The sequence below is a fragment of the Sorex fumeus genome, unplaced genomic scaffold (genome assembly GCF_029834395.1).
Source record: "Sorex fumeus unplaced genomic scaffold, SorFum_2.1 ptg000039l, whole genome shotgun sequence".
NCBI classification, from domain to species: domain Eukaryota; kingdom Metazoa; phylum Chordata; class Mammalia; order Eulipotyphla; family Soricidae; genus Sorex; species Sorex fumeus.
Window position 1 is genome coordinate 36,795,002 of NW_026606096.1, and position 16,565 is coordinate 36,811,566.

At 52.7% G+C, this 16,565-nt stretch overlaps 1 protein-coding gene across 1 annotated transcript in view; it reads left to right on the top strand.

The window, feature by feature from the left end:
- TBC1D9 (TBC1 domain family member 9) overlaps positions 1–16,565 on the top strand; it is a 76,042-nt gene that overhangs the window by 27,900 nt on the left and 31,577 nt on the right. The gene's annotated exons all lie outside the window — the stretch shown is intronic.

Here is a 16,565-nt window from a genome sequence, read left to right on the forward strand (position 1 = left end):
CTGCCATGTGGAGCAAAGGCGGGATGGGTCCTCGTTTGCTCCACCTGTTTTCACATTATCCAAAAACAGTGGAGACCCACTAGGGAGGCTCCCAGCACACAGCCCACCCCCTCACCACCCAATGGGCTGGAGACTGTGTGGTCTCCTCATCACCCCTGAAGAACTGGGAGCCCAGCGGAGAGGATGGAGGGAGGGTAGACGCAACTGTGGAATCCAGAACCTGCCTTCCCATCCAATGGAAAAATCCTGGAAAGAATCCATCTTTCTGGGGCCATAGCAATAGCACAGCGGGTAGGGCACTTATCTTGCACATGGCCAACTTGGGTTCGATCCCTGGCACCTCATATGGTCCTTTGAGCTCACCAATAGTGATCTCTGATTGCAGAGCTAGGAATAAACCCTGAGCATTACCAGGTGTGGTCCCAAACCCTCAAAATAAATTAAAAAAATCTGTTTTTTATTTTTCTTTTTTTTGGGAGGGTCACACCCGGCAATGCTCAGGAGTTACACTTGGCTCTGCACTCAGGAACTACTCCTGGCAGTGCTCGGGGGACCATATGGGATGCCGGGGATCGAACCTGGGTCAGCTGAATGCAAATGCCCTACCCGTTATACTATCACTCCGGCCCTGAATCTGTTTTTTCTGACCATACTTCTGACTTCCCCTGCAGAAGGCCTGGCTGTCTGTCCCTGCTGGCTAATCCCGGTCCTGGTCAGTAGCCCTGCTGCCCGGAACGGGGTTGTGGTGGGGACCGGAGCAGGCGCCTGCAGGGAAGAGCTTGTCTCTGCCCAGTCGCTCTGTGGAACCCCGGGGCTCGTCGTCGTCTACAGAGACCGCGAAATACTGTGACTTGACTCGTGGGAAACTCACAACAAACCTTGGGATTTCCCCGCCAGTCTGCATGACAGCGGGGAGAACTGGGCGCGGAGCTTGTTTCTGTGTGGAGTCAGAGAACAGCTGCTGCGTCGCCACAGAACGGCGGGTTTCGGGGGGCCTGGCAGTGGGAGAGAGCCGGCATGCGAGATTCCGCTCGTCTTCCAAGACTCACGCACGGCGGAGAAGTCTGGCCTGGAAGGAGTTCTTGCTCGTGAAGCATCCTTTGATATTTCAGGCGCCAAATATTTATTTGGCTGTGGTCCTAATGCTCGTGTTGTGTGATTGTGTTTTCATTAAGTCCGAGGATAAAATTCCAGCTTTGAGGACTTGGTTGGGTTTGGGACCACCGTCCACAGTGGTGCCCTGAAGCTCGGGGTGATGTGACTCTGCTCGGAGTCACATTTGACAGTGCTGGGGGAGTGTGAGGCACCAAGGGGCAAATCCACACCTGCCATCCGCAGAGGAGGTGCCCACTGAGCCATCTCTCTGGCCCCCGGGTTGCTTGTTAAGCGCTGCCACTGTTATCAGATTGTTTCCAGGTTAGTGCTGTTCTCTGGCTGCAAGAAGCAGGAGTCTGGGCTGGACTTTGGAGCTTGATGTGATTTCTCCAAGCCAGGAGCCATATGAAGGTTCAAAGTTTGCTCTGAGGGTGGGGCTCAGTGGGGACATGTCTGACTCCCCCTGTGGGTGACCCTGGGAGAATGCTTGGGGTTCAGAACTCCAGTTTATGGGTCAGGGACAAGCTTGGTGCGCTGAGCACGCTTTCTCGTGGGATGCCTCTTTTTTTTTCTTCCCCCCTTTTTATTGACTCACCGTGAGGAACAGTAATAGAGCTTTTATGTTTGAGCTTCGGTCATACAATCATCAAACACCCATCGCTTCGCCAGTGCACATTTTCCACCATCAAAATTCCTAGTATCCACCCCCATCCCACCCTTTCCCCTGCCTCTATGGCAGACTGACTCTCTCCTCCTCCTCCTCTCTCTCTCTCTCTCTCTCTCTCTCCCCCCCACCACCTTTGGTTACATTCTATATTTCAACACCAGTTCCATCACAATTCAAACCTGACAAATGGGCAATGCTAGACAATGTGTTTTGTATTGCTTGATATGGATAGAATATAATGCTCTAAGAATTCTAATTATTTTAATAGGAACAGGAGAGATCTCTGCAGAGAGCTGCTTGGTTCTGAGATATGTGTGCGTGTGTGCGTGCGTGTGTGTGTGTGTGTGTGTGTGTGTGTGAGTGTGTGTGTGTCTGGATCGTGGCGTGTGGGAGCGTCAGTAGCCGGTGGCTACTGACGTTTGTAGGCGTCATCTCAGAGTCCCATCAGGGCAGTGGGAGGAGAAGGGCCGTCTTCTCCCCTGGCGGGACCCCTCTTCTATCCTCACATGTGCCCCCACCGCCAGGAGTGACCCCTGACCCCCTGAGTGGCATGTGGTCCCCAAATCTCCTGGAAAGGAAGTAAGAGTGAAGCCACCAAGAATTGAAGTGGTCACTTTTTTCCTCTTTGCCCAAAAGGCAGCCACAGTGGCCAGGCCCAAAGGAGCAACTGACGCCAATCCTAGACCCAAGAGCAATGCTCGAAAGCTCAGCAACCGTGGCGCAGGGATGAGGGCGGTCGCCCATCATCACAGCTCCTGCTGCTCCCACCTCTCTGCCCTGAGCGCAGCTGCAGTGGGTATGGCCTGCCGGGCACCCGGGCACGTGCCATGGTTGGTAAGAGATGAGGGAAGGAAATACCGCAGGCACTGTGCCACAGGGCCTTGGTTTTAACCCGACGTGGAAAACACCGTTTCTTCCACCTTCATCTACCTCCCCTCATCGCCCCTGGTGGTGGGACCTTTTGGTGTCAGTCTTGGGTGTCATGGCATTAATCATGACATGGAACAGGGCCAGAGGCAGGACAGCAGGTAGGACACTTGTCGGGCCCGCTTCCGTCCCTGGTTTGAATCCCCAGCACCACACATGGCTCATCCAGTAAGTCCCAGCAGGAGTGTCACTGGGGGCTGAGTCAGGAGTGAGCCCTGACAACTGTGAGGTGTGGCCCCGATCCAAAGAGGAATAATAATATCAAATTGCTACTAATAACAGCACCAGGAAACAGAGCGGCTTCTTGTTTTGGTTTGAGGCCACCAGAGCTATGCTCGGGGCTTACTCCCGGTACAGTGCTCAGGATCACGCCTGGTGGGCTCGGGGAGCACAGGGATGCCTAGGAGTGGTCCCTGGTGGGCAGCATGCAAGGCAGATGCCTCGCCTGCCTTCCTATCACTCCAGTCTGCAAAACACTTTCTAAAAAAAAAAGGTATTTTTATTGAATCACTGTGAGATAGACCCTTGCAAAGGTGTTTGTGATTAGGTTTCAGTCGTACAGTGTTCCAACACCCATCCCTCCACCAGTGTACATGTCCCAGTACCAGTGTCCCCAGGTTCCCTCCCATCACCCCCCACCCTGCCCCAGTCTACATCTATGGCAGTCGCTTCTCTCTCTCTCTCTCTCTCTCTCTCTCTCTCTCTCTTTCTCTCTCCATCCCCCCTCTCTCAGTCCCTCCCTCCCTCCATCCCCCCCTTTCCTTTTGAGCATTGATTGTGGTTGACACTCCAAATCCTGGAAGCACAAAACAGTTTCTTAAAAATGAGTTTCAACCCCTGTAAATGCCACCCCCGCTCCCCCCATGCCCTGCAGCTCTGGTTGTCCGTGGCCTTTGCTTCCATTCATGGTTCATGGTTTTCCAGAACTGAGGACAAACTATTTCTGAATCACACCTGAGTGCTTAGGGAATCCCTGTGGGTCCAGTGGGTCCCCTCTGGGATTCGGCTGCGTTTGTAGGTACTTCGCATGTACTGAAATACACACGGGTTGTCAGAGATGAAGCTAAGAGCAGGGCCAGACAGTGCAGGGGTGAAGGTGTTTGCCTCCGTGAGGCCACTAGAGTTTAGGTGACCACCAGGGGTCACTCCCACCCGCCCACCAGTGCTCCCACTCCCCTGCCCTAGAGAAGTTGACAACCGCTGGCTGGCACATCCTGCCTTGGCAGAGCCCAACCACATCTAGAAGCTTCCTTGGTGGCTTTCCCAATTCCCCGTGTCCCCTCGCTCCCTTTGTTTCCGGTCCTCCTGGCTCAGTTCTCAAAGGTTTCTCTGGAGCTCCGGTGAGGTCGCTACCCCCTCAAACCCCCGCCGTGAAGTGTCACCGAGAACTAGCTCCTCTCTTGCCCAAGTGACTGACAGCTAAGCTTGTGCGGGAATCCCTCTGGGGAGGGAAGGGAAGCGGGGCTCGTGTCCTCTAAGTGACAAGGTCACAGGAAAGTCCCCGTGATCAAGCCCGCTGCTACTGTACCCCTCTCCTGTAAATAGAGAGCATGATTGTTTTAATTACCGCTCCGTGTCCGCTATTTTTATCTATTCCGGAATATTCAGTGGAAGGCTGGGAAGCGTGTTATTAAATCGCTGCGGTTGACACCCAAGCTCTATCACATAGCGCGCCTGCCTCTCTGTCGTCCAGAGGGATGTTGGCTTCATTCATCCGAGATGGAGCCCCGGACTTGGCTGGGTGTTGAGCGGGGCGCTTAGGGTTGCAAGGCACCGAGATCCAGTTTACCAGAGGGGCTTGGGCTTCCTGGCCGGGGTCCGGGCCAGCTGGACCCGGGCCCGGAGATGGACCAGCAGTGAGCGAGGAGCAGGAAGGAGCTTCCTTCTGGCTGCCCTCTGGCTGCCCGACTTCTCCACCTCAGCTCAGTCTGGCTGCATCACCTTGCAGCCTGGGCGTCTGGGCGTCCTTCACCTCCCGCTGCTGCTCCGACTTCCAGGCCTTTCTCTTAGCCTGGCCCTGGGGAGAGAAGTCACCACCTCCGGCCTGCTTGAGGGGGAACCGGAGCTGATGGAACTGATGGGCCATGCAGCTCATCTTTCATGAAAATGTGCGCCAGGCTCTTGGTGATGATGTGGTTATTCCTTTATCCATTCTTGTAGGATTCTCTGTTCTAAAGCATGGCTCTTACAATCGTGATTCCTATGGAGCTGGCTCTGTTTCTTTATGTGGAGGGTGCGGGTGGGGAGGGGGGAGGATTTAGTCCAGGAATCCTGTGGAGCCAGAGATTCAACATGGGCTTCGAGCATGCAGAGCACATGCGCCGGGCTACTGAGCCTGGTAGCACTGTAGCACTGTCCTCCCGTTGTTCACCAATTTGCTCGAGCGGGCCACAGTAACGTCTCCATTGGGAGACTTGTTGTTACTGTTTTTGGCATATTGAATACGACACGGGGAGCTTGCCAGGATCTGCTGGGCGGGTGGGATACTCTCAGTAGCTTGCCGGGCTCTCTGAGAGGGGTAGAGGAATCGAACCCAAGTCGGCCACATGCAAGGCAAATGTCTCACCTGCTGTGCTATCGCTCCAGCCCACTGATCTTGGTACAGAGTTTTATGAAGCATATTTCCAACTATGAAAAGTTGCCTTTGAAAACACAGTTCTAATAGTCTGTTAGTAATGTGTGTGTGTGTGTGTGTGTGTGTGTGTGTGTATTTGTGTGCAAAGGGGAGGGTGTTTGGGCCACACCCAGTAATGCTCAGGGCTTACTCCTGGCTTTTTGTTTGTTTGTTTTTGGTAGGGGGTAGGGCACACCGGGCTCTGCACTCAGGAATTACTCATGACAGTGCTCGGGGAACCATTTGGGATATGGGGGATTGAACCTGGGCTGTCCGCATGAATGGCAAGTGCCTGACCCACGATACAATCTCTCCAGCCCCCTTACTGCTGGGTCTGAGCTCGGGGATCACTTCTGACATTGGGACCATATGGTGGTGCTGGGGATTGAACCATGGATGGCTGCGGGCAAGCCAAGTCCTTAGCCCTGTACTATCTCTCCAGTCCCTAGTCTTTTAGAAATCTTTTCTAATTTTTATTAGTCTATTAAAATTTATTTCTACTAGTCTCTGACTTCTTCCTGGTAGCAGGATTCCTCCCTATCCCACCCTCATCCCCAGAGGGCTGACGTCATCTCCCTTTATTAATGGCCCTGTGTGTGTGTGTGTGTGTGTGTGTGTGTGTGTGTGTGTGTGTGTAGAACTGTTCCTGCAGATGTCTCCTGGGAGCTCGGCCAGCTCACTTCTTTCTTTCCTTTGCTGGTATCCCGCGGCACACCCCCAAAGCAACACTGTTAGAGCACTCGCAACTCTGATGCTCAGAGAAGGAAGCAGTGAACCTCATTTAACTTTTCTAGTTTTTATTTTGGGACTATCAACTTCCAGACTTAAAACAGCCCAGGTATGGGCTGGAGAGATAGTACAGTGGGGAAGGTGTTGGCCTTGTTTGGGGCTGACCTGGTTTCCATCCCCGGCATCCAATATGGTCCCCTGAGCACCGCCAGAAGTGGTTCCTGAATGCAGAGCCAGGAGTAACCCCCGAGCATCGCTTGGTGTGACCCAAAAATCAGAAAAAAAAAATCTAGATCTTAACCGTGGAGCTAAGTGCTGTGTGTATGGATACGCATCTGCTTGTAGCATCACAGCTTTCCTACACTAGAGGGGAAAGTTAAACAGATTCTAAAAGACGAAGGCCAGACCTCTCCAGCAAAGAGAGTTTCTGAGGATTCCACTCACTCACATAGACACCCCAGGCCCGTGTCTGGTATCCAGGCAATAGATTCCTCACCTGTGTTTACCGACAGGAAGTGCTCTCCCGATTAGAAACAGTGACCATCTTACTTACATGATGAATAAAGAAAGCCCCAAAGCTGAAGGTTGGAAGTCATTGGAAACAAAACCAAATACCTTATTAATGAAAATATGGAAGATACTTTTGAGGAAATTTTGAAGCCAGCCGACCATAATAATTTCAGCCTATAGGCTCATTTTTATCATCTTAAAAATAATTTATAAGGCAGACAATATTACACTTGGGTTTTGACAGACTGGGATCCTGTAGAACAAAACTTCTGTGTTTCCACCCTGCCCTCCCGCTCCCAACCGACCCTCCATCCATGCACATATACAAGATCCTACGTGCATTTCTCCGTGTCTGTAAATAGTTGGGACTGGAGGGATAGCACAGCGAGTAGGGCATTTTCCTTGCACGTGGCCAGACCCGGTCAACCTGAGTTCGATTCCTCCACCCCTCTCGGAGAGCCCGGCAAGCTCCCGAGAGTATCTCACCTGTGTGGCAAAGCCTGGCAAGCTCCCCCAAGACGTATTCGATATGCCAGACACAGTAACAACAAGTCTCACAATGGAGACATTACTGCGCCCACTTGAGCGAATCGATGAATAATGGGAGGACAGTGCTGCAGTGCAGTAAATAGTTGAGGACGTTTCTTTTCGAAATCTAAATCTCACTGCATGGAAGTGCTATGCATAGACACTTGGGACTGATCTGTTTATTGCGTCTGGGGTGGGGGGGGGGGGCGATGGGCTCTGAGCTGCAGTTGTCAGCCCTGCCTTTCTCTGCCACAAACAGTCCTCTCTGCCCCCTTGGAAGGCAGCAGCTGCCCAGTTAGGAAAAGCCGGGCGGGCGAGGGCTTCTGGGAGGCAGCAGGTGGTTCTGGTGCCCGGGGTGGATCATGCATCAATTCAGGCTGTTGTCTTCAAGGACCTGACTGGTCTGACCCAACCTAAGAAAGGGGGTGGGGAGAGACCACCCCCACACTGAGGCTGGGGGCCACACCCGATGCAGTCTGCCCCACTTGGGGTGTAAAGTATTTTGGGAGCAGGGTTCTACCAGGTGGTGCTGGGAGCTACGCAGTGCTCAGGGGACTATGAGGTGCCAGGAATGAAATCCAGGCTTCCTGCCTGGCTGGAGCGTGGGGAGCCCAATTGCTGGGGCCTTGAAGTACCGGTATTAGGAGTTGAAGGCCTTCTGCTCAGGAGGAGGGAAACCCCTTCTAACACTCTGAGGCAGAGGGAGCGGGAGATGGGGTCACTGCAGGCTGACTTGATAAATGGAGCACACTCGGGGCTCGCTTTCTCTGGTGCCTCTTCAGAGACCAGCCCCGGCTTGGGTGATGGGACGTCGGAAAGGAAGGCTGCTTTCTTTCCTGGAGCCCCGACTTCAGTGGGTAACTGCATGAGTATGAATTTCAAAGCTTGCCACCCACATGTTAGTTTGAATCGCCCCACGTCCAGTTGCACCTCTGCTCGCTCCCCTCGGGAAAGTTAACAGGGGTCATCTCCAGCACCTTCCCCCACCCCAACACACACACACACACAGAGTTAACAGGGGTCATCTCCAGCACCTGCCCCCACCCCAATACACACACACACACAAACACACATACACACATACACATATAGTTAACAGGGGTCGTCTCCAGCACCCCTCCACCCCAACACACACATACACATATACACACACATACACACACAGAGTTAACAGGGGTCATCTCCAGCACCTGCCCCCACCCCAACACACACACACGTACACACATGCACACACATACAGACACACACATACAGTCAACAGGGATCATCTCCAGCACCTGCCTCCACCCCAACACACACACGTATACACATACACACACACACACACACACAGTTAACAGGATCTCCAGCACCTCCCCCCACTCCCAACACACACACAGACACACACATACACACAGACACATACACACACATACACAGTTAACAGGGGTCATCTCCAACACCCCCCACCCAACACACACACACACACACACACACACACACGCCCCTAAGATGAAGAGACTTGAAGCCCAAATGTCTCCTGACACTCCTACACTTTGGCCTTCAATTGGGAAATGCTTTCATTTTAGTGTACTTTGCATTAGGCAAACATTTTCTTATGCAAACAGATTTATAGCAGTGAGTATGTTTTTCACAGGGCTCCACCCTCTTCCCCCACCCCCATCCCCTGGAAATTTCTGCCCTCCAGCCGCCCCTCCCCTATTTGACAGCTACTCACAGAGCACTTTGCAAGCACTTGTTTGTCTCTACCTGGAGGGAAAGAACAGAAATGGACGAAGTTGAGAAACTAGACCGAGGTCAGTTGGATTGAATAGTCTAGGGGTTTCCCCGCTTCTTTGGTCATTTCCCTCTTCTTTGAAATACTGAAATTTCCTGGGAAATTTTAGTATTTCCTATTCACTGTACAAAAGCATCCGTCTGCCAGAGATTGAAAACAGCGCAAGCACAGTGGTTCTTAACCACAAAGAGAGAAGTTCCGTCCAGATGGCCGGAGTGAGCACTGCAGTTGGTGCAGGAATAGATGCCTCCCTGATTTGTCTGTCTGCACACCGAGAGTGCCCTTGTGCGTGTGTGCAGGAATGAGGGTTTGGGGCAATTAATTAGGAAACAGCCTCCACTTTAGATGTCAGGGGTCCAGAAGATGCCCTGCAGCCCTTGGGAGCACAAAAGCCCCCCTCAGCCCTCTTCACCACAGACCTCGCTTTCTACCCAGCGCCATGCATCCTTCTGGGGGCCTGAGAACCCAGCAAGTGACCACACCTCCCCTGACCCCGCACTACTCTCCCGCCCTGAACTCTCGCGAGATCATGGAAACGCTCAACTCAGAACCGAGCGTTCTTCTGTTTCCACCTGTCCCCTCTGCCCACCTGCGTCTCAGGTGTTCCCCAGGTTGTGCCAGGCTCAACCCGGTGGTGCGGGCACACCAGTGGGCATCTGACTATGCTGCTACCGAGGCTTTAATCTGAGTCATTTGGCCTTGGGTGTCTCTGTTTGGGCTGGGGGCGGCCAATCCCTGTCAGGTAGCAGGAGGCTAGAAAGAGGAGCGTGGTGCTACCGGCTCTGCCTTTGACCCAGCTTCCTCCCACCCCATCACCTCCGAAGTAAGTTGACTTCCCAGGGAAGTGGTTTCGGAGTTCGAGTCTCTTTCCCCCACACGTTCTGAAAGGGGCAGCTGGGCTCTGAGTCGCTCTCTGTTCACTGTCCGTTGCTTGCCGTTTGAGAAACTGCCATTTATTTCACTGCACCGGCTCTTTACCAGGTGGCTCCTTCATGCAACTGTGTTGTATGAGGTAGTTGGTGCACAAAAGAAGAAGCGCCGAAACAAACTGTCTTCCAGTGTCCGGCAAATCTCTCTGGTCCCAGTTCTAAATGTCCTTTGGGAATTCCAAGATCAATAACGGAGCTGAAGTGATAGCACAGCGGGTAGGGCACTGTCTTGCACGTGGCCGTCCCAGGTTCGATTTCCAGCATCCCATAGTGTCCCCTGAGCACCACCAGGAGTAATTCCTGAATGCATGAGCCAGAAGTAACTCCTGTGCATCGATGGCTGTGACCCCCCTCACCACCACCCAAAAAAAGGCCACACCAGTCTCAAGGAACTTGAGGGTGGGAAGTAACTGGGTTTTGTTTTTAAAATAGGAGACAGTGGGATACATACCTTAATGAAGTGCTTGGTGGGTCCCAGAACAGGGACCCCTTGATTGCTTGAGGAATTGAGAAGCTAGGGAGAGTCGGGTGATGGGAGGACAAACTTGCGGGATGATTTGGAAGTGGGCAGCAGGAGATAGAGGTTTGCCGGAAGAGAGAATTAAAGGGTATTTCAGATCAAGTGAAGCCGTTTGTGCCAAGTTTAAAATGAGCAAGGAAATGTTTGCTGGGAGAGGTAGAAAAACCCTCGTGGCAGGAGTTCAAGTACCTGCCGCATTTCAGCGTTCCCAAGTGCTGAGACCTCCAGGGCCCATGCCAATTCCATGTGGGGAGGAGAGGCAGCCCACAGACCCTTCGCCTGGAGGTGATCCACAGGGCCTTGCCGACACTGTACTCCAAATCCTTGCTTTCATGCAGAAGAATCACAAAGAGCTAAGGCCAGTGCATTGCACTGGCTTCCTGCTAGCAGCATTTATTTGCTGAAATAAATTCAGCGTGTCTGTTAGTGGAAACGTCTCACGGGTTAACTCACATCCTGACTTGGAGCTTTTGGTAAATATCAGCACAGCCGGCGTGACAAATAACTCACAAAACAGGAAATGGGAATGGCTGGCAACCAGCAAGAAATACTGGTTTGTACTGGCCTCAGCCTGTTCGAAACCAGCGTGTGGTTGGCCTGCCCTGATGGTGCCATTCATGATTGCGAGATGCCCATCAGGGAACTTGGAACTGAAGGTTTGTTAACTCACGGTGCGTGGAAATCACATAGTGTAACGGGCCAGGCAGTGAGGTGGCCGGTTTAGGATAAAACACGGGTTATTTGGATCTGGGGTCCCATTTTGGTTTTTCAGAATTGAGGTCGGGGGTATGCTTGGGTTTGAGGCTCAGTAGTAGTGAATTCAGAACAGAAAGAGTAGCTGGGCTGGAGAGATAGATAGTATACTGGGTAAGATGCTTGCCTTGCCCATGGCAAACCGGGGTGCAATCCCTCTGCACCCTGTTTAACCCGTGAGGCCCACCAGGAGTGAGCAATGAGTATAGAGCCAGAAAACCCTGAGCACGGCCAAGTGTGCCCCCACACACACACACACACACACACACACACACACACACACACACACACGCCAAAACTCAATAAAGCAAACAGAAGAACTGGAATTTATAGCTAGGGACTAAAGAAGAGGTGGGAACTCAGGTACCCCCAAAGACCCAAAGATGAGTTCTCTAAGTCAATCAGGCTGTGTAAAGCAAAGGCTCTCAGCCAGCTTGGATCTGTATCCAGGGGGGATCAAGGTCTTCCTCCAGCATCCCGGCTTAAGCCTGACACTGGCAACAGACCCTGAAAAGCCAACTGCCAGGCCTCACGCTACAGACATGCGCAGTCATGTGTCAGAGAAACAACAACTCAACAGCAAATAGATCATCATTTCTTACCCTGGAGACTAGCCAACAATGGAACATCTGGTCATAGCAAATGTTGGCTATATTATGGAGAAACAGCTATTCTCTCGCTTTCAGGCAAGAGTGGGACTTGGCTTTGAAGAACCATTTGGTAATATATGACGCGGTTTTACAGAGCACTTCCCTGTGACCCGACAATTCTAGGAAATGCTCTCGTGGGCCTCAGGACCACATGCGAAGAAAATGACTGCGACATCCGTTTATAGAGTTAAGTTGGAAATAACCCACATGTTCTTTATAAGGAAAAGGATGAGTTATAGTGTATATAAACAGGAGGATAAAACATGGCATGTATTTTTTTTGTTTGGGGGTCATACCCCGCAGTGCTCAGAGCTTACTCCCGGCTCTGTGTTCCAGAATCACTCCTTGCAGGGTTCAGGGTACCATGAGGGATACTGGGGGTTGAACTCAGGTCAGCCGCATGCAGGGCGGGCAGTACTATCACTCCAACTCTGCTAAAACGTTTCCAGTGCTTAGTTTGTGTCTTTAGTGCGGGGGGTGGAACCCAGCCTCGTGCATCAAGCCTTGAGCTTTGCTGCTGGGCCACGCCGTTGGCCCCAAACAGGGCACGTAAACTGAGCGAGTCGATTTAGAAGTATCGCCTCAGTCAATTTCACACACGTCATTGGGTGAAAAAATGGAGTTGCAGAACAGCACCTTCCCTGTCAGTTATGTCGATTATAAAAACACATTCGTGTCAGAGATGAATTCTTGTATAAACAAGGCAATGAAATAAGACCCGCGAAGGAAAACTATGAAGAAAAGTGTGTCTGGAGATGAGAGTGAGAACTTGATGGAGAAGCACAGAGCGGGCCTTTCTGGATAGCATTCTGCTTTCTTGCTTTCTTTCTTTCTTTTTTTTTTTTTTTTTTTTTTTTGCTTTTTGGGTCACACCCGGCGATGCTCAGGGGTCACTCCTGGCTCTGCACTCAGGAACTACCCCTGGTGGTGCTCAGGGGACCATACGGGATGCTGGGAATCGAACCTGGGTTGGCCGCATGCAAGGCAAATGCCCTACCCGCTGTGCTATTGCTCCAGCCCCTCTGCTTCCTTTCTTGAGGACAGACAGGTCTGAGGCAGAGACCAGATGTTCGAGTGTGGTCCGCGGATTTAGACTTTTCCATGGCCATAATGTGGCTTTTCAGTAGAGACACACCCAGGAGATCCTGCCGGGGCCCAGGCCCGGATAGTGGGAAACCGCTTAAAGCAGGTATGAACAGGAAGCAGGTGGCGTGAGTTTTTGTGGGTTTCCAGTGTGTATAGAAGTCAGGGTTGCACTCCACTGACATTCATTAACTGTGCTCTAAAGCACCATTTCTGCAAAGACAATGCAGGCCTTAATTTAGAAACTGTTACTGAAAAGTAGTGGAGGCAAGGTGACAGCCACATGCTTTGACTCGGGGTTACCAGAAACGTGCTATAAACATTGAAGTTATTCTAGAGCAGCTTGTCTATGGAGCACGGTGAGAGGAGGGAGCCTGGCAGGGCCTAGGACAGAGCAGGTGCGGTCTGAGGGGGGCTGTCCAGCGCCTCTGCTGACCTTTGTGATTGGGCCTTAGTGTCTCTGCCTCCTTCTGACTGGCCGCCTGGCCACTGCATCCGGGGCCTGCCACGTCCCGGCTCCATGACATGTCAGTGTCCCAGGATTCCCCCCAGGTCCGTGGATCTTTGCCATGAGGTGAACATTGCCGCTTCCAGCTCTCTGCCGAGCATCCAGACACTTGCCATGTTCCCGTGGCCCTTGGGGACCCTGAATGCACCCAGTTCCCAGCGTGTTCCCGCCTCTCCGTGCACACGACACGCTTCTGTGGCCAGATGCTCCCAGAGCCCGAGCTGAGGCAGAGAGGAGTTATTTTGAGGGCCCTAATTTCATTTCGTTATCTCAGGCGATCAAAGAGTGTTTAACACCAGGAATAGCTGAGTAGGGCAGCTGCTATCACAGCACTTTGTGTGGGGAGCGATGAGAGATTCAGTATTTTGACATCCGTTTCAGAGGTGCGCATAATAAGGCTTCTAAGAAAATCCCGACGGCTGCTTTTTTCTTTTCCTTTCCTTTCTTTCTTTCTTTCTTTTTTGATTCTCTCTCTAGACCACACCTTTGTGTTTGGTGTAGAGGTGGCAAATGGCAGATGTGTCCCCCTTGACTCCCCCTTGACTCCCCCTTGACATCCATCATGCCCAAGTGGGGAAGCGTTTTTCTGCAAAGCAGTTGACACTGATGGCACCTTTTGGGGTCACACACCACTGACAGATGGCCACAGGCAGCCAGTGAGAAGCACCCGGCTCCTGTCATGCACCAGGGCCAGGTCACACAGTTTTTCGGCCAGACAAATGTAAGGCCAGACATTTCTGGCCCTGGGACCTTCAGGCCACCACCTCCTATTCAGACTTTGAGACCCCACTTACCACTCCATTCCTCAAACATGTTCCGGGACTTACTCACCTCCGGGAGAAGCGCAGGACCCCACAGCTCTAAGGAGGCAACAATCTGAGCACTCAGCACAGAGCCCTAATCTGGAGCAAGGAGAAGCAGAACAAGCCAAAGTGTGTGCTTCATCGTGTGTGTGCGCGTGTGTGTGAGTGTGTGTGTGTGTGTGCGCGCGCACGTGTGTATGAAGCAAAATAGTTTTTTTTTTCTTTTTGGGGTCACACCCAGTGATGCACAGGGGTTACTCCTGGCTCTGCACTCAGGAGTTACTCCTGGTGGTGCTCAGGGAACCATATGGGATGCTGGGAATCGAACCCGGGTCAGCCGCTGCAAGGCAAACACCCTACCCGCTGTGCTATCACTCCAGCCCTGAAGCAAAATAGTTTTATCAAAAGAAATTTACTTAAAGAAATGTGAGGATAGAGAAAGAGAAATGTGTATTCCAGAGAGAGCTTAGACTTTTTTTTTTCCTTTTTGGGTCACACCCCGGCAATGCTCAGGGGTTACTCCTGGCTCTGCACTCAGGAATTATCCCTGGCGGGTCTCAGGGGACCATATGGGATGCCGGGGATTGAACCCAGGTTGGCTGCGTGCAAGGCAAGCACCCTACCTGCTGTACTCTCGCTCCAGAATTTAGATTTTTTTTTTTTTTTTTTTTTTTTGCAGAGTGGAAAAGGCCCAGCCTGTGATTTCATGTAAATTCCCCATTTTTTCAGGAAGCAGTGAGGGAGACCAGGGCTCCATGCGCTGGTTCTTTGGGACCAATCTGTGTGGCTTCTGAAGGCAGAAGTGGGTGGCCTCCCTGCAGCCGCAGTGACCATCAGGAAACACAGGCTTCAGTGAGTGAAAACGAATTCACTAGTTTGCTCTGGCCTGCAGGGGATACATGTCAAACGAAACCCTCAGCACCCGCTGTGTTCCAGACTACCCAGGGGCCCCCGCCCTGAGGCTCATGGATGGACCTTGGTGGTTCTGGAGGTGGAGCTGAATGGAAGCGCTGGAAATTCCAGGGCCTGTCCACACCACGGAGCTGGTGGTAGTTGAGTTGGACCCAGACCCGCCCTTCTGAACCCCATGTGACTTGGTTTCCACCCCCCCCTCCTGCAAGAACCCAGGCTGCCCATGCAGAAGGAGGAGCGAGTAACCCTGACCACTTATTCTTGCGTGTGACCTAAGCAGAACCTCAAAACCACACACGGGGGTGGGGGGTGCCCATTTAAGAAGAACCCGGGGTTCACACTTAAGGGAACTTGGCCAGGAGCCTGCTCTGGGCCTTCATGGAGCCAGGGGCCTGGCCTACTGCTCACAGGGGTGGCCCCCAGCCTTCATTCCAGCCTCTCACCCCCGAGTCCTCTGGGAACGATCTTGAGGTAGGGATGGTGCCCCGAAACCATCCAGGTCCTTTTCCCTGAGATTCAGCCACTGAGACCTGTTTGGGTCCTTCCGAGTCCCATTTCCATGCTCTCTGGCCGGTGGCTGTGGAATCACTGGGGGCCATTGTCATCGGGAGTTCTCTGACGTGTCCTGGTCATGGTGTTCGCTCCCCTGCCTGGGGGAACGTGCGTGCTTGCCGATCCCCGTCTCTGGTGTCTGATGCCGACTCGCTGGGGAGGGTGTGGGCACTGGATCGAAGGTGACAGCTGCCTAGCCGGCCAGGATCGGCGTGTATACTTTGCCTCTGTGTGAGCTGTCTCCAGGGTGGACGCCCAACAGAAAGTAGCTCCTTAGTCCAAAAACCAAATGGGTCTGTCTGCTGGGAACAAACAGGAGACAGAGCAGATGTGTTCACACATCTGGACCATGTGCTCTGAATCGAGGCTGACAACCCTCCAGTACCTGTGAGGGAAACCCCCTGCCTCCCCCCACACACACAGACTCTCTCTCTCTCTCTCTCTCTCTCTCTCTCTCTCTCTCTCTCTCTCTCTCTCTCTTTCTCTCTCACCTCCCGTGGTAGATACAAGGCACATGGTGATGGTGGTGATGGTGGGGTCAGTGTTGGCATATGCGTGTATAAATCTCTTTGCAACCCACCTCATTCACAAGAGCCTGTATACACGGGTTCCACCTGGGCCTTTGCTGTCCCGCAGGTGATGGGCTGAATTCTCCCGTCGGCTCTTAAAGTTCGTCGGAGTCGCCTGGGGTTAGGTTGAGGGGAGGACCTTGGAGGTTCTCTCGAAGAGCGCTCAGCCTGGCATTCCCGCAGCCTGGTCCCTGGTTTCAGACAGGAGTCCGGTGTGGAGGCGGGCAGGCCGGTGCCTGAGGACTCGGCACTGAGAGGCGGCTTCTCCGCCTGCTGGGCAGCCCCACCCGCCTGCCCTGGGCTGGGGACCTCTGTCTAGCTCAGTGGCGTGCTGCCTGGGTGGGTTGAGCACAGTGCTGAGCCGAGGATGAAAATAACGTGGACCCCGACCCTCAGCCTGGAGCTCGTGCTTCGTTCAGTTGAACTAGGGATTTGTTTT